Genomic DNA, 18,609 nt, shown 5'->3' with positions numbered 1-18,609 from the left:
TAAAATAATGTGCCAAAATACACAGTGTGACCCCACCCTCCCTCCTCTGTCCAGCACATCTTGGAGGTGCGAGGTACATGAAAATATTTATGAAGGTACCATTTGATAGCGCGGGGGGCTGCCAGAATCTGTGTATAAGCTAAGCACCTCGTCTCTACTCTAATCAGTAACATAAGCCAGTGAAACCAACAAGGACTTTAAACTGTTGCAAATGGAGGGCTAACCCATTCTCCTTTGATTGTGGGGGCAGTTATAAGCCTCTGTAAGCATCGTTACAATCTAGGTGCTATTAGTTTGCATCTGGATACACTTTATGCAACTGCCTTATTTCAAATGCTGGATCTCCAATTACCTTGCTGACATTAAAAATAAAATACAGTGGTTCAGTCTGAAGTAGTAACACTATGGCAATATCAAGTCATAATGTATTGATGGTTGAGAGGGAAGAGAATGAGAAAGTGAGACAGAAAGAGAACGCGAGGGAGATGGCTCTCCACCCACTACCCAGGAAACAAAGTGCTTAGTAGAAAGCAGTGCTGGCTGCCTGGCCGATGAATAACGCTGTGAGGGGGCAGGTGAGGCTTGGAGCTATTACACATCAATCACTGGGCCAGGACCCTTTGAAAGATACCAGCTGTCTTAATGGAAAACAGAAGGAGGGGGCAGTGGCTGTAGAGGGGTTTAGGGGGGTCCCAGCTAACGGCACCTAATCCACAATTTACATTTCTGCAATGGAGTCAAGGGCTAGCAGCCAGCGGGGCCCCGCTCAAATACATTTCTCTTTTCCGTGCCTGTTTAAATGAGACCTCTGGCCTGAAAAACCACACAGTTTGTGGCTCGATTAACACATCATCCCCCACAATGGCCACACAGCAGGTTTCTGTTACTAAACACAGCGTTTTTTTCGCCGCTCTCAGCCTCCTGATCAGCCTTTTTAAAACAGCGATGTTTTATTCATTCCAATCACTCCCATATTTACCCAAATCCATGCTTATCTCTGTAGTTTTAATCAAAACCTGTCTAAGTATAAACATCCAAATTATCATGCTTCGCTTGAGTACCTATAGAGCGTGATAAAGCTGTGCGGCTTCTGTTTTATCCTGCCAAATTTTAGTAATTGATTATCTTGGATTATAAATTTGCAGCAGATGCACATTTTTCATATGACATTCTGCAAAACAAATAGCAGAGGAAATTAAAATTTCAACATTTGAATGCAAAGAGAATTTAACAACAATATGACTAACCCAGCGATCCACTCAGTTTTAGGAGAGAGACGGTAAAGTCATTCATGGCATATTCAATTGGAGAATTATGAAGTAGCAAAATGTGATTGGCAAGGATTTAGGGCTGGCTTTGCAAAGGGATTGAATGAAATACTCGCATGAATACAGATTAGAGGAGAACAATGTTAGCATGAATATACACAGGGTTATTAACAATGGGGGCAGCTCAAATTGATACGAATAAACCAGTCAGATCCTCAGCAGTGCATGGATCCTAGCTGTGGTGATGTTGAGCTGCAGCAGGTTTTCGTCAGCTCCAATCCATTACTCAGTGCGATCTAATCTAAGCTGCCATCCAAGCCCCCTAGAAACAACAGCACAATGAAAGGCTCAGCTGGAGGCAAGGGGTAGGCCACTTCATAAGGGATTCTCTGTGGTCTCTGCACCCTGCCTGCTTTGTCTTACCTGGTGCAATCATGGCTTGCTTTATTCTCTGAGGCCCTCTCTGTTTTAGTTCACATTGGCAGGGCAAAGACACTTGTCTGCTCCACTTGTTTTTCAATTCACTGATGAGTAACCACATCTTTTTTCCCCTCTGCTTAAGCTGTGCTCACAAAGGCTCTATTTTTAGCTGGCATCCGGGGTTAGTTTAGTAGGTAAAAGCCATGTTTGAAAAAAAGATAGCTTGGGGCTTTCCAACATCAACATTTAAACCTGCCTAACAACAGCAAAACTAATCGAACATATTTTCTGTCCTATGATCCACAGGTACTATCAGCCTCAGACATAAGGATCATACTGTGTGCTTCACAGGGTCTAAGCCTCTACTCCATCTCTAAAAGAAGGCTAAATCCCCTTCTAGTCATATGTTTGTGAGCTTTCCGTGAGGGCTGTGAGCTTTCCGTGAGGGCTCCAAATGGCCCTGAGGGGGGCCGATTCACAACCCAAGATGTCCATTATCTACCAGAGTCTGTGAGCAGGGCTTCATTTTGCAGCTTAATACCAGCTACTTCAAGACACAGTACCTCTCATTCTGCCATGTTTGTCTGGCCGGAGCAGAGCTGAAGGCCATTTCAACAGCTCTGACTGCTTCACCAGGCATCATGTTTTGACACTGCTCCTGAGGGAAATGCCAGAGTTGTCCGTTGTCACCCTTCCCCTTTCTTCAACGCGAGGCACTCTTGAGAAATGTAATCGTGAGCAGGCCAGTAAAGGACCTCTCCCAATGTGTCATTGATAAGAGAAGCAGGAGAATGTGAGGTATGTGGTGCCAGACAGTGCTCTCATGAATGTGGCTCTTAATTGAGTTTTCCTGTACATCTGCGAGGAATATTTTTACAGTGTGAATAAAGTGCGTGATTCAAAAGGATTTCTAGTACATTTCATCTCCGATGAGGCACTGACAATTCATTTTTTTGGTGAATTGTGCTGTTGTAATGGAAATTTACCTGAAGGTAAAGCTGGGGTCAGGAGACGTACAAATACACACTGGGGACACACTGATGGCTGATTTCTAAGAGCAATTATTTGTACCATGTATGTTTCCTCAACATTCATCTCTATAATACAACAGAACCCCAACAGAGGGAGGAAATGAATAACATGACATTTTCTCCATACATTAAAAAGATTTACTGGAACCGAAAAAAAATCCCAACAGTGATTTTGTCTACTGCTAAAAGGACTCTTGAGAATTTAATATTTGCGCAATCAATCATGTACCACTTCCACTGATATTCTGCAATCAAATATCCCGACTCTTCCACCTGCTATCTGCCTATCAGCCTAACGATCCTATCCATCAGTTCAACTCCAACTGGTAGTTTAAATGAGTGTGAGAGAAGGGGAAATGTATTCATGTGGCTGCCCTACATCCTCTAGCTACTCTAATCACTATGCCACACAGAGTGACGTGCCAACACTGAGGAAAAACTAACATAAATAGATTAGAGTGACAGATAAGACAGCTCTGAGGATTCAGACTGACAGTGCAGGCCAGCAGGGGCACTGAAGGGTGTCTTCAAGAACAGCTCCCCAGAAACAAAGCCATTAGGTCAGTACACAAAACAATTTTTCCGCTTAAATTATTTAGCTATGCGGTGGCAAATTCTGTTCTGTATCCTCGAGCAGATGGTGGTGTGGGGGGGGGGGACAATCCCTCCTTCCATTGTCTTATAATGATCCGAGCCAAAAAACACCTCTACCTCTAGATACCTCAGGATGATATTACCTCTAATTAGAAAGGGCTATTTATCCAAATGCCTCTCCTCAAACCACCAACTGCCACCCCACCAACCATCTTGATTGATTGCCATTACAGAATAAATAAAACAGTGTACTTTTTTTAAACAGAGCATCTCCTTTTGTGTGTTTCATTGGATGCTAATGTCAGCATCCCTACAACCACAGCTATAACTCATAAGTCAATGTGTAAGCACATTAAATATATACTGTCATTAAATGTTCTCCAGTTAAAGATTGGGGGGGGGGGGGGTGACTATATTTTTTCCTGGGGGGAGGGAGAGGGGGTATTCAGTGTAGCGTTCAACCTTGTCATCCACATCTCAGTCGTTCAGGCCAGTGATCCTAAGCAAAGGGGAAGGCACCCTCTGCAGTGCAAAGGAGAATAATATGAATGATTAATCTGTGAGGCCTCCGTGCAGCCAGGCACAGACAAGGCTGTGTTGTAAATATTGCCTGATTCTGGATGCAGTTCTTCTCCCTCATCAAAAAGAGGGGGAAGTGGCTAAGAGTGATGAAAACACTGCTGGAACAAGCAGGATCTGAGCTCAGAGCTCCCATATCCTCTGAGGACAGCTCATAAAACATGTAGTGGTTAGGACTAGGTCTCTTACAGCAGTGGCATTTTAGCACACCCCGCCACACACACAGGTACCCTACAAATACACAATTTTAATTTTAAAGAATTAGTCCTGCACAGCCTACTTAGGTCTTCAGCTAAATATTGACACTGGCTATAGAAAGATTGCAACAATTTTCCAAAAATACTAACAACAGGAGCCTAGAACAATGGGCTTTTGGAAACATTTGAGAACAGAGACTGGGTATTACACAGTGTACAGTAGTGATCCACAGATTAACTCTGCCTGTTCATGTGTGAAATGGAGACTTGATCCCCAACTGATAGTGTGCTATGCCTCCAGCAAACACAGGCTGCATATTTTTCATCTTTCCCAACACCTAACAACTGCAATATATTGGATTAAACATTGCATCCTCCACAGCACAACAACAATGGCACATTAAAAATACCGCCCCACACAACATAACTCAGTCATGACTGCAGTCCTGTTGTCTTTTTTTAAACCAAAGGTGAACAGAGCCGGCTGCGTGTCGGAGTTGCTGTGAATAAGCCTCAGATATTCTTGGAATGTTAATGTTAGGCTTAGACCATGGCAGTCTCACTGACTTCTACTCTCATTGCAGGGCCATTAAGGACAATGAAAATACTATTTAGCCATGCCTGAGCCACTATCACACTTTTTTTTAATTTGGGAATGGTTTGCTTTCTGAATATTCAACACACAAAGAGGATAATATACAGTGCAGGAGTGAGTATACTGCACTAAATTACCACAACGTTATGAAACACAATTGCTAACTAATTCCATGCTTGCATTGTGTTTAAGCACACCATATGCTGCCTTCATGCATAGAGAATCAGTCTTAATGCATCTGCCATTACAGTTGCTTAGTGAAAATTCAGCAGGGCAGGTTTGTGGAGCTACACTCTTATTAAAATAGCTTCCCACTGCATCTGCAAGCTTATAAAAAGCCACTGAGAGAGCATATTCACTACAGTGCTGCATTCATCTATCTGTATACACACGTGTCAATCTAAAATGTGTAGGCCATTGACAAACACAGCGTAGACACATAAACAGAAATTGCTGCTGCTGCTGAGCAACTGTATTTGCCGTCCAGGTCAGACTATGTGCTCAGCCAATAAATGGTTGGAGTGTAATGTGCCTTGACCTTCTATCTTTCTTTCAGCAGCTCCTTACATATATTGCTGTCTCTCCTCATATATCACTCGGGCAAATGGCGTCCTTCACCCTGCTCCCTCCTGTCCCTTCCGTAAAAGGCTGAGGGGACATCTTTGCCTGCTGGTACTCAATTGACAGCCCTGGCAGCTTCCTCACTAAGCACACAGGAAAGGGAGGGGGCTGCTTGTTGAGGGGGAAATGCTGCAATGAATAATTATGTTTCATAACATGTCCCCCTCCCTTCTTTATTAGCATCAAACAATAATTAATGAGGAACAAGGGGCAATGAAGAGTCTGTTTTTCGCTTTCCAGAACAAGAGGGTCAATATGCCCTTCAGCCCTTTCTCTCTGCTCACCATCAAGGCAGGAGACACCTCATCGCTCTAAAAACATGCTCCTAGCTTATTTATGATGCCGGTTGCACTGCTGGAGAAAAGGCAGTGTTCCTGCTACACTCAGCAAAACTGGTCAGATCAGTAGTTGGCCACTTCCATCTCTACACATCTTCTTAGCAGGCCAACCCAACAATCCAATAATGAATATGAAATGCCTCCTAATTGATGTCTATGGGAGATGGAGCAGCTGAAAATACTGAGCTATCAGACATGGGCTTGACTAGATTACATTTTTGTTTAACGTAAAAAAAATAATCTCTGATCAGCAGTAGCAAAGCCAGTGCTGATCGAATTAGCTTTGCACTAAGAGCTCCATTGATCTTGGCGCTCATCTGTGCAGATGAGGCCTGGAAAGGCAGCTGGTAATCCAATAGCAGCGATGGGAAGTGCTTCAAGGACTATGCTGTGTTTACCCACCTATTTCCTACACAGAGAGGGGTAAGATGTTAGTGCACGCCACTCACTGGACTGATTGGAAGCCTCAGGGCCTTGGGAGCGCTGGTGAAATGAATAAGAGCCGTAGTGTGACCAAAAAGCAAGGTACTTGAAAGCTGAAAGTAATTGCCTTCACCGCAGCTATCATGTAATGAGTAAACAGGATGAATCAAGCAGTCTAGGTCAGTGTTTAAATGAGCTATGCAGTGATATTCAAGTCTTTAAGTCTTAGTACAAGTTTCACAACATACATCTATCCACAAATCTAAAAAGCTGTTGATGATGTCAATGTTGAGGTTAAACTCAATGAAAGACTCAGGTTAGGAGAATGAAAGTTAAAAAAAAATCTGCCTTAACACAGTGATAACTTTATTGCAGCAAGAACTGGTGCAAATCTTTGCAATCAATTTTGCATGACAAGAATGACATCGAACAAGTACCCAGAGGGCAGAGATCATGTGGAACGAGCAAAGCTAAGGTACTAAAGGGCAAAAAATATCCAGCTGTTTCTCTTTTGGTAATAGGTAGGGTGACTAGCACGCCTGAGCAGGATTGCTATTGTGCATTAACTGTAGAGGTGCGGCTTCAACAGCGCTGTTTCTCACATACATGCACACACCCGTAAGCCATCAAGGATTCATGAGTGAATGCTCAATAACAGACTGAGTGCATTTCTCTCCTTCATATCACTGCAGCAAGAAAGGAGTGAGAACTCTTCAGCAACCCACAGACACACCACAAACACACACACACTATTCTCATACCACACTAATAACCTTGGGCTGTCTACCAATGCCATGACTTTATGGAACAGTATGGGCTCTAAATAGAAGCTCAATTTCTCACCAGCAGTCTGTAACAGCTCTATTTCAGCCATCCTGTCATTAAATATTTATCTTAGCAGAGTGGCAGATACCGAGGTAGGTGATAACCATTTAAAAATCCAAATCCAGAGCCTTTTCTGCCCCTCACGAAAAAAGCTCACTCCACCTCTGCCACAACAAAGACCTATTTTTAAAAGGATTATCTACAAGTGTTCCTTTAATCAGTGCATGGCAAAACTGTAAAAACCCCTTAACAACAGTCCCAGAGGAATACCTTTCTCTGAAGCCCTATCAGGCAGAGGATCTCCTTCACCGACAGCAGACTGAGTGAGTGGGAGCGAGTGTGTTTGAGGATGAAAAGATGTGCTGCTACCTTGCTATGATGTCCTCTCCAACAATCTCAGAACAAAGGCTTCTATTTTCAAGTGGAGTTATGATGGCATGGGGCTCTTAAGGTCCTCTGTTGCTGTGTGTCCTATTGCTTTCTATCCTCTTTGTTAGCCTGCTGTTTGTTATGCTTGTGAGATAAGCCACTGCTGTGGGTGGCTGGGTGTACTACAGCAACCGGTGTACTGCTCGAGTGCCAAAGCCGACAGTCTGTGGGAGAGATTGTGGGTGTTATAGATCACTAAGAGACAGATGTCCAGTCTTGCCCCAGCACCGACTGAAACGTTAACTGGGAGTTTGCAAACTGGACTCCTTCCTGGTGGGTCTTACGTTATTCATCAGACTTTCTCATAGCAGCCTGTACATTTTATACCTGAGCAGGGCTGACAAGTTTTGTCATATATGAAAGACGATAAGTAGAGCTCTACTCTGTTAGAGATACACACATTACAAGCTGTCTCTTGTGTGCAAACAAGTCAATTGATTTTTGCACATAAAAAAAGGTACAAGACGTGACAGTACAAAAAAAATGCACATTTGGAAAACAGATGACTGGCAGGACACTGGTATCATTGTCTACCATGAACACAAGGAGACTCGGCTGCACTAATAGTGTCATGCTTCAGTAAACAAAATCAAGCTCTTTGAGCATCTGTTGTCTTTAACTTACCCTCTCTGTTTTATAGTGTCGTCAGTTAATGATTTTCTCAAGATCTAAATTTTCAACATATAATTTACATGTTTAAAACAGTTCAGTAGATGCAGGTTTGTGAAAGGTTTACTGCGAATTTTTATTTTAGGAACGAGGCAGATCAAGAGAAAACGGACAGGGTATCAGCATATTGCCTTTCAGTTTCTTCTTGTTTACATATCTGGATTGTGCAGTCATCCCTTCCAGAGAGAATCACTGCCAGAAAAAACAATTACACCCCCACCCCCCTAAGCTCAAGCCTCACACCAACTGCCTCGACTCAGCTTGACAATAAAGCCCATTAGATCTTTCTGTGAATTAACGCTAGTTAACTTAAAGCACTGACACACATCAAGAATAGTCATTAGCCTGTCTTTTTAGCATAAAAAGCCTGGAATGATTTGTCGGTTCAGAGAGATCATCTTCCTACATGCAGCCTGGGGCAGTCCGTACCGTCTACCTCATTATTTTTTGGAAGAACAAGGCCACTGATGAATCTAGTTGGATTAAATGCAAGGTGCTCTTGTCATGACCTGGCTTACACACAACAGTCGGCTGCTGTAAGCAGCTCCTCTTACAGACAAAAGAAAATGAAATAACTCGCCAGCACTGTAAATACACAGATAAATCTCCTTCCACTGAGCTGCAAAATCAAAGTGGAATTGTTGGAGTACATCACTCCCACACAGCTGCACATTCTTCAGTGAGAAAGGCTGTCAAATGTTGGCTTTTTGTGGATACTAGCTGAGCTGACAAGTGCCAATGATACACTATGAGTGATAAAGACATTCATTCCTGCTTAGAGAGAGTTTTTCCAGATGTGATGGTCTGCAATGCTCCAGTGCTCCATTACAGGAGAGAAAGGCTGTTGCTGTGTTTTCCCCATTTGCGTTGCCAGGGTGACAAATGAAAAGCAGAATCACCCGCACAACTAATCAAATGAGTGAGTGACAACAAGTCAATATTTTCTCATTGTGTGGACAAGCAATATATCTGCAGAGTAACAGCCTTGGCTTGGAGGCTTAGGCAATGCTAGACTCACAGCATTATGAGGATAATGTGCCAATAATCTGGCTCGGTGCGGCTGTTAAGACCAGTGCCAATAAAGACATTGTATCAAAAGACAACCTTTACCATATATGGGCTAAATCACCATCTCAACACAGACTGTCTAGACTCATGCTTTGAACAAGATTTCTCTGCTCTGTAATGGCTACAAGCCAACAAAGACAAAAATGTAATTGGACATTGATCTGTAGAGGTTTAAGGATAAACAACTCATCCTAAGAGCACCCAATGAAGAGACCAGTATGTAAACACACCATCCTTACTCAGATGTTAGAAAAATGAGAAAAACTGAGATCCAGAAGAACTGACTCCTAGTATTATATATGCTCAGAATATTCAACGTATCCTTTTTGTGCTAATTCCTTTGGGCTCACTAGTCATTTTTTAAAAGACAATTGCCTTGTTTTTGATTACGTCCTTAAAAAAACCCTTAACACAAAATGGAGTCAACACCGTCTCTACAAGCCTGGTTAAACACAAATGAGATCAATGGGTACATTTATCAGCAAATATTACCATTCGCTGCCTGGCAAGTAATCATTAAGGAATGGCACTGATGCATTATTCATTGGCTAATGTATAATTCAGACTTAACAACAGATTCTATGCATAAATAAAGCCGTGGTACATTTAAACACATTAAATGTTTACTTGCCAAAATAGGATCTGAATGCACAGCATGACTGCTTCCCTGTTGCTGTCACTTGATTATCAGCTACAGTTCCTGAAGAAGCAGGGTAGTAAGGTGGATAAATGAGTACCGGTACATCCTGCTCATCTCTGTACACTCACAGATACAGGCTGCAGATGTCAAACATCTGATCTGAATAAAAATAGCAATAAATCCTGTGCACATTTATCTGTATTTTTATGTAGATTGGTCAACAAAACTGCACACAACAGCCATTTAATAATTTAATTTTCTAGAATGTGAAGAATTATGCAGTGTCATCTCATCTCCCACAGACATCAGCAGTGTTTAAACTAGGGGTGGAACGGTTCACAAGATCGTGTATGCACATACAGGTGAGCACACTCCCATCAGTCCATAGAGTTTGTGTCGTTGCTCATTACATGCTAGTTAGGCTTAACTCCATTGACTACACTAAACTAAGGCTACTGATGCAAGTGGTTGGTTTTGTTTTTAATTTTGCCATTGAAATATGGTATTTACATCCTGGTCTGTAAGCTATGGGACTGAAGCTACGCTAGATTTGTTGCTAGTCGCTTTTGACAAAAAAAGACTCTCCGTGCCAGTGGGGAAAATGCCTCCCACATTACTTGATGCTAAACCGAACAAAACACACGCCCGAACCGAGACACGTGAATCGACCGGTTCAGATTTTTCCTGAACCGTCCCATGCATAGTTTAAGCCTTATACTGAAACTGCAAGCAATGATGTTCTTGTTGATGTGTCAGAGCTGTCAGAGGACAGTCAACAGGGAGGACAAGGAGGCAGAGAGGACACACAGGCTCCATCTGACAGTGTTCAGAGCGGGCAGCCCTGTGGGGACCGCCATTCCACTTTATGACCATGCACTGAATTAACGAGGCCAGATGTCCCCCCCCCCCCCACCCCACTTAACATGTGTGAAAAGTGCCCTCCGATAGGCTCAGCTACTTTAAGGATGTACAGACATAATAAGTGTGTGTGGGTGGGGGTGGGGTTGACAAGGCCTATTTTCAATTATCCCAATTTCTTACTCATCGTTGGCTCCTGAGGTTTAAATTAATTAAAGATACTGGCCCTTCATCTATGCACACAACAAATTAGGTGGTACTTCCTATGAACAATCAAAGCACCTCTCTATATCAATAGTTACCCACCGAACTGTACCATGTCAGACTATGGTGGCTAATGTATTCTAAATGGCCCACTGGTACACTACAACCTGCAAGGGCAATAGGTCATGAGGTGGTAAGTGAGCTCTTTCCATTTAGAAATGAAAACCATCACAACCCCTTAAAACACTACATCTGTGTAGGGGGATGGAAACATTACCAGGAATGGTAGGGGTGCTTCTAATTGATTTCAAACCCAGCTTGACAACAAGGCAGGTCTTATAGGTCTGCATTGTTGTGTTTTTCTCTGTAATACAGAGTCCAATCAATGCTCTGATTTTTATTTTTGATTAGATTGTAGATCTACAGTAGATATATATATATAAACGTCATCAGAATTTTACAGCAGTGTGTTCTTTAATGACTCAAACATCACATCTGTTTTCATTCATGCAACACATTATAATAACAACTGGATTGTTTCTTTGTAATTACAATGGAATACGATTGAGTCATTCAGACTATTACCCAAATGGAAAAAATATCAAGACCCCAGCAGACTTTCTCATTAGAGAGAAAATGAAAGGCCCGCCAACACTGCATCAACTACAACTTGCCTTTCTTTAATTCTTTATGCATTACATCATAATGTTAAAAAATAACACACAGACAACCTCAAAGTGTTTTATACCAGCCAGCAACTGCCATCATCCTGACACAGGGAGGAAAAAGGGGGGCAGGGACGCAGCGTGGTGCAATCCCACTGAGGGCCATCATGCGAGCAGATTAAATAACATTTTTCCAATGCCCTGTCAAACATTCAGCTGCCTCTGAGCAGCTACACAGCCTGTTACAGCCTCACTCTATGAAGCATCTCTTTCTCTGTATGGTCAGAAACAGCCTCTTTGATCCGGATATCACCCCTCAGATTCCTCAGAGGTGACACTCATACACGCGCCTGTATGTGAGCTGAATGTTTACCAGGCCTCTGTACCTTGTCAGCAGCGAGACTTGTGTTTGTGGAGGGGTGGGGGTGACTCATGCCGCCACTATGCTTCCCCTGGTTTACATGAATCAACAACACAGACTGTGGACTCAGACCCTGATCAAATCGCACATCAGATGTAATTTCCCACAAACGCCGATATAAGACACCACAAATAGTGGTGATAGAAGTGATACTGACAGCAGAATGGCAGAGTGTACATAATTAAGATTTGGGCTGTTCTATTCTCAGCATGATAACAGCCTTATTGTGAAATGCTCGCAAAATGCAAACTTGCACTAAAGAACAGCTTAGACTCTGGTATACAACCCTTATTAAAATGGCTGACCACTTCCTCTACATTCTGTCCACAACTAGTGAAACTAAATGGATACCCTAACCTCTGGTTAAGTGAAGAGGATGCCATTTTAAAAATGCACTCAGAAAGACAAGCTATGCAAGTTTTCCCACATGATGGTGTAGGCTGAGACTGTGACTGCATGTTAACCGCATGAAGCTAGCTGAATGTAATGATGTCTGTCTCACTGCTGGTTAAGAACTCAACTAATTCAGTGACCATCAAAAACAAGAGTTACATGGTGGCAGTTAAAAAAAAGCCTCAATATCATGTTTAGAACACTGAGCAGTTGAAGCCCCACATTTGTGACCATCAAGCGGCTGGAATGTCATCTGTAACTTCTACACAATCTAAACTGAAGACGAGTCAAAGCATTAAAATCAGTAATCAAATCAAAGATTGGAAGACAGGCTGGAAGTTGATTTACAGTGAAAAACAGTGTTAAATTTTTAACTATAATTGCACCTTGTGACTTGCATAACAATGCATCCATGTGACTCTTAAAAACAAGTTTGAGCCTTTTAACGTTTAAACACTGCTTGGGTGAAGTACAGTACATCCCAGCAATCTTCCATTGTCTGCAGCGTCTGTGCCATACATTAGTCGATGCAGGGTCCCACTCAAGTGGATTAATCACATCTGAATCATTAAGCTAGAGGTCACTTCTCAGCTAAGCAACGGGAGAGGGGAAAAAAAAGCTACAGACAGGAAGCCGGGCATGGTGGAGATTAGTTCCTCACAAATTAGCAATGCAACATCTGAGTCTGTGAAAAATGCAGCAGTGATTTCAGGAAGGGATTGTTGTTATGTGACAGATTTAAGGCAAAAACTACTTCCTTGATTTGAATCTTTCTGGAGGGCTGTACGTGGCCATACACCCTTTAGATTTAACTCCTGACATCAACACTAACTATGACCAATTTACGGTGGTTGAAGTAAACACCCCCCCCCCAAAAGTAACTCAAAAACACAAGATAAGCTGCTCTTCAGACACATAACTGCAGTCTGCGTTCAAATCCTAAGCTGCCGCCTCCTAAACACACACACACACACACACACACACACATCCCACCAGTCAGCCCACCCCCCCCCCCCAACCCCAATCCTTGCTCTTTTCAACAACAGGCACAGATCCCCCCTCCCTCCCCCACAGTGAGAGCTGCATGTGCTTAGGCCAGAGTTCACAGCCTCAGAGGGGGGGTCAAGTTAATTTGGTGGCCCTTCAACAGTTCGCAACAAGCGTACACATATACGTTTTCTACTCATCTTTCACAAAACACTCAACTTCTTTCCATTATTACAATTCAATAATCAAATCAATTTATGACATGAGCAGGCTCCTACTCCAACAACCAGTCCTTTATGTGAGACTAGGGGAAGTCCCACTCTTCATATTTATGTACCACTGACTCATCAACATTTATTTCAACATCTTTATGGTCAGAAAGCAACTTTTCAATGATTGCTCAAACACACAGGCAAGGTTTCCTGGGCAGCAAGGTTGCCATGTAAGCTTTTGTTTACTTCATTATTCTCACTTTAAAACCATTAGCCGCTCAAACCCTGTTACAGGCTGCTCAGGTCATAGAGGTTGCTCAAGGGTCTGCTACACTCCAGAGAGAGATCCAAGTTTTACCACAATGCAGCCAACTTTCAACTCCCCAGAGCACTCAGAAACATTTGACTCCAGGTCACACACACGCTTCCTCCTCCGGGTATGAACAAAATTAGGGCACTTCTAGCTGAAACTACAAGTGCCATCCGGCTTTAGTCACCACTACTGCCCAAATTCCGTCTCTTTATCCCCCACACACTGCTCCCTGTCTGCGCCCCCACTTCGCCCTCCTCCAACCACAACTATCCTGCAATCTTTTTTTTTTGTATTCAACTACTCACCCGCCAGTCTGGTAATTCTTGGGAGTCCCACAGACTGCTGCAAACAAGTTGGAAGAACGCGATCCTTGCCCGAGATGACCCACCGAACTTAAAGACGGGCCAGCTGGACTAAATCCAAGAACCGGGACAAAACGAGGCGAACACGGATACTTTTTATCCCCCGCTGCCCGCACGGAGGGGCTCAGGCGAGCACTTGCTTCAACAAAAGACGGTTTCACTTTACTGATAGACTGTTCACGTCCGAAATAGCCGATCAAAGGCACTACAACGTTAGCTTGCAGCCCCCCCTCGAAACTGCTCCTATTCCCTTTGGCCGTGTTGTTGTTGCTGTCGATGATAATGTCCACATGAAAAGTAACACGGCGCTTGTTTCGAGGGGTCGGAAACCAGCGAGTTCGCCGTTAACAGGCTCCGCTTCCTTTTTCCACACACACTCACACACACACGCTGCTGTGCGCTCTCTCTCTCTCTCTCTCTTCCCTATGCACACACACGCACACACACTCTCCCTATCGCTCCCTCCGTCTCTGTAAACCCCCCTCTTCCCCTCCTCCACCTCCTCCTCCTCCTCCTCTTCAGCTGTTCAACAGACGCATCCACATGGCTGACCTAGTCTTTCTTTATCCAGACACTAGTGAAGGAGAATTACGCCGACCACATTCAAAAAAAGCGAGAAAAAAATCCGAGCGAAACAAAAACATGGACTGGATTCAAATAATCGTCAGGGACAAAGGGGTGGAGGAGGAGGAGGAGGTGGTGGTGGTGGTGGTGGTAGGGGAACGCCAATGGGGCGGTTGATTGATGGCAGCCCCCGTAGGGATACGGTGCATGCACCGTGTGTGTGTGTGTAACTGCACCAGGAAGTGAGATGCATGGCAGCTAAAGTGGCCCGACCCGACCATCATCAACCGATCAATGATAACGCTTATGGGAATGTGACTGAAACACTAAAGCCAGACAATGAAAGCCAGCGGTAGAGGTGTAATAACAGCATCACATGTGTCTGCGCAGTGCCGAGCGCGTTTTAATGGTAACATAAATAAATAAACAACTAGCAAACACAACAAGTCACAGATTTATATCTGAAAACATTCATGCCTGCACCTCCTGGAAAACAAAACAAAAAAAAATACACACATGACTGTGAAGCACGCTCTTGAACGCAGCTCAGGCTTGTGGAGCTCATTAGCATTTTTTGGATAATGAATTAATTTGTCACCCCACCCATTTAAAAAAAAAGGCTGAAACAAGCAGGGATGACGATGTGACCGTGTCCATTAAGCCATATCTGAGAGGTTAATTTTTATGCTTAGCCTGCACATCACATTAAATGGGATTTTCTTTCTCACACATTATTTATCTCAAATGCTACAAATCTCTGCTGCTTCCCCACACGTGTGTGTAAGGAAAGTGGGGAAAACAAAGATGCAACTGCATTAAGTTAGAAATTAATAGGATGATTTCCATTTCACTGAGCGAGCAGCTTGACACATTTTCATTGTCTTAAAACATGATACTGGATCACTGTCAAAATCCAATTAACTAAAGCAAATAAGTCGGTGCATTGGGCTCTTTTTTTGCACTAAAGCCAAACATGGGCTGCAGGAGAAACAGGCGGAAGGATCAATATGAATTGAGTTGAGGGTGGTGTGCAGGGGGCCCTTCATTGTGCTACAAACCATGTTGGTCGTCTTCGTTTCAATAGCACTGAGGTGGCTGAGGGGGGGTGAGTGGGAGTGAAGTGTTTTCTTTTTTTTGTTTTTTTTTGCTGTGCAAAGTGCTGGCAAAACCCTTTTCCAGCTCCTGAGGCAACTGTCCTGAGAAGTGATGCTCCCCCCCCACAAATAGTAATCCAACACCACAGCAGCCGCTTCTCCTCCCTTATCACAGTATGTATACATTTCACAAGGTCAATATTTATGATATTTACACACACACAGTCTGCCTCCTTTCCTGCGTTACACTAATATTCAATGATTCCAAGATTGACAAAGAAGCCAAAATGGGGGTCTTATGGACAATTAAACCACAAAACAAAATGTTGGGCTTTAAGAAGAAACGACTTAAACGCCACCATTTTCTGTAGTGTCAGGCTTAAGTTGGCCCTCGACACCGATGAAGCGTGAGTGCAGTGAATTCACTCTGAAGGCAGTGCACAGCAAAGCTGGATTGGCTGGGGGCAGGCTCCCCTCCCCGGCAGATGAGATCCCATTATCAGGCAGACGAGAACTCCACCTCCAGGATTTCACAGCTCCTCTGTTTATCACATGGCTCTGTCAAGTTGGGCACCATTAACCGATAATGAAAGCGGACAACCGGTGCAGTTACAAGCAAAGCACTCCACATTCTACAGGCCTAAGCATGTATCTGGGAAGCTGACTGTGTCTATTCAATTCTGCTCAGCATTCAAACAGCCCATCACAATACCTTTTCCCTGAGCACCCCTTTCTGCAGCTTCAGTGCCTTCGATCACGAACAAAAACTGGTTACTCGTTCTGTTTCTGAATTCAGAGGGAATGAAATCTAACAAGGCTGTGCAGGGCTTGAAAGAGAAAAATTACACTTTTTTTTCGCAACACCCTCCTTTTTCCTAAAGATTTTAAAAATAGAACAATTCCTTGTAATAAAATCAGGAGGGAAACAGCACAATAAAGCAAAAACAAACTATCACACTGGAAAATGCTTCCTTCATCCACATCAAACATAATTAGTACAAGTGTTACTAAACAAAAAGACTGCAAGACCGCCACTGAATCAAAGACCAACATGCCCCTCGCCTTCTCCGCCCTCCCCGTTCTGACTACTCCATTTATGGTTTATAGGATTCTGTAGCCACTTACGCTCATTAAAAATGAATACTTAACAAAAGCTGTGGCGGACACAAACTGTTTGCTTTAGCCTGATTTCTCCACACTGGAGAAAAACAAGCCACTCAGAGGCAGCAAACAGAGCAAGCAAGTGAGAGAGTGAAAGAGAGAGAGAGAAAAAAAGTTGTGCTCAGCAATACAAATAAGTCAGCCAGTAGCTGAAACAACAGAAAAAAGTGACACGGATGACTGAGCCAAGCTTGTGAGAGACTTGGCAAGCCTTAGAGGCCCTGGCCTCTTAAGCACTCATATCTAGTAACTTCATTTAATACATTCACCAGGGATGAGCAGACAAGTTGAAGGAAAAAGGGATTGAGAGAAGAAAACAGTCTTGTAAACCAAGAGGAGGGTGAGGTTGTGGTGGTGGTGGTGGTGGGGGTGGGGGTGTACTTCAGAAGCTCGACTGTAACACATGACTAAATCTCTACAGTGTAACAAGCTAACTTCCTCTGCTGCCAAAACATAATAAAAAAGGAGGGAGAACGGATGTGCTGGATTGAACTTTGAGACTGTTTTACCAGGTATTATCTAAATTAGCCTTTCTGCTTGTAACAGAAATATGAACAGCGCTTTCAGAACAGAGCCAGATGGGGCTTTATAAGCAGCGACTGTCTTTGCCACACGTACTATATCCATAAAGAACAAAGGCTCTGTGTGACTGCGGCTTAAAGTTACTGTTGCTCATACTGAGGGCGAGTGCTGCTGGCCCCTCCCCTTTCTCTGCTGGCAGGCAAGCAAAAAAAAAAAAAAAAAAAAAAAGCTGACTTCAAATCATTCATTGCCCCTTTTAGCCTTCGTGGATTCTTAAGAGAGCACTTTACAAGTTGGGAGAATCCAAAGGGAAAATAGGGTCTTGCACAACTAATTAAAACAGAGTTTTGCCTGGAGGGAGAAGGAAGCAATAAAACAATCTCCTTCAATCTTCCAACAGTTATACAAGGAACTTACCTCACTAAATATGGCTCTCTACAAACATGTGGATTTCAAGACTCAAGGTTTTTGAAGACTTGCTTAGGTGGTGGTGTCATGAATGTTTTCTCTACACAAACAAACAGGGTTATTAGGGTGAGGTAAAAGAATACCTGAATGTCAAGTCATACTTTAGAGTCAGTCAAAACAGACAGCTAGTAATTAAGCTGCTACCTAGCAAGCCTTTATTTGCCATCATTAACACAGTTATAAAAATGCAAGGGAAGCCAGGGAATGGTATTTCACTTTAGGCAATCAGTGCAAGGTCTAACCTCACATAGCTATCTTGTTTACATAGCTATTCACAGTCGCATTTGGCAGCCTCACAACACTCTGAAAACCAAGACACTTGTAGGCTACATATGTCTAATCTCTTTGCCAAGCTACACAAACTACTCAAGAGAGTAAAACTTGCTTGCAGCAGCCATTTGGTTGAAAAAAAGTGCAAAAAAGTTGCAGATTTAAAAAAAAAAATAATAATAATGAATGTAAGTAAACCTTACTCCAGATGGAGGTAGCTGCCACCTGGCAGATAAATTGATCAAATGTTAGGAGGAAAAAAAAGCAAAGCACAGCATTCATCTTTGAAAAATGCATGAAAAAACCCTGCTCATTTGCAGACTTTGATATATCTATCAAATACATCCTCATATGTATATATGGAAAAAAAACAAGCAATCTGTTACAAGCTCATACTGCATCTGAATATTCAGACCTG

At 43.0% G+C, this 18,609-nt stretch overlaps 1 protein-coding gene across 4 annotated transcripts in view; it reads right to left on the bottom strand.

Moving 5' to 3' along the window:
- The window catches only part of rerea (arginine-glutamic acid dipeptide (RE) repeats a), a 112,184-nt gene that overhangs the window by 66,232 nt on the left and 27,343 nt on the right, over positions 1–18,609 (bottom strand). For 2 of the 4 annotated variants that reach the window (XM_028408865.1, XM_028408869.1), the window contains exon 1: positions 14,056–14,516. The exons of the other annotated variants lie outside the window; for them this stretch is intronic. The gene's annotated coding sequence lies outside the window, so the exon portion shown is untranslated. Of the gene's footprint in view, positions 1–14,055; positions 14,517–18,609 lie in introns of those variants that run through there. 4 annotated transcript variants of the gene reach the window in all.

The sequence above is a fragment of the Parambassis ranga genome, chromosome 7, assembly GCF_900634625.1.
Source record: "Parambassis ranga chromosome 7, fParRan2.1, whole genome shotgun sequence".
Classification (NCBI taxonomy): domain Eukaryota; kingdom Metazoa; phylum Chordata; class Actinopteri; family Ambassidae; genus Parambassis; species Parambassis ranga.
The sequence above is the reverse complement of the archived record's forward strand: the minus strand, read 5'-3'. Positions and strand labels throughout refer to the sequence as shown.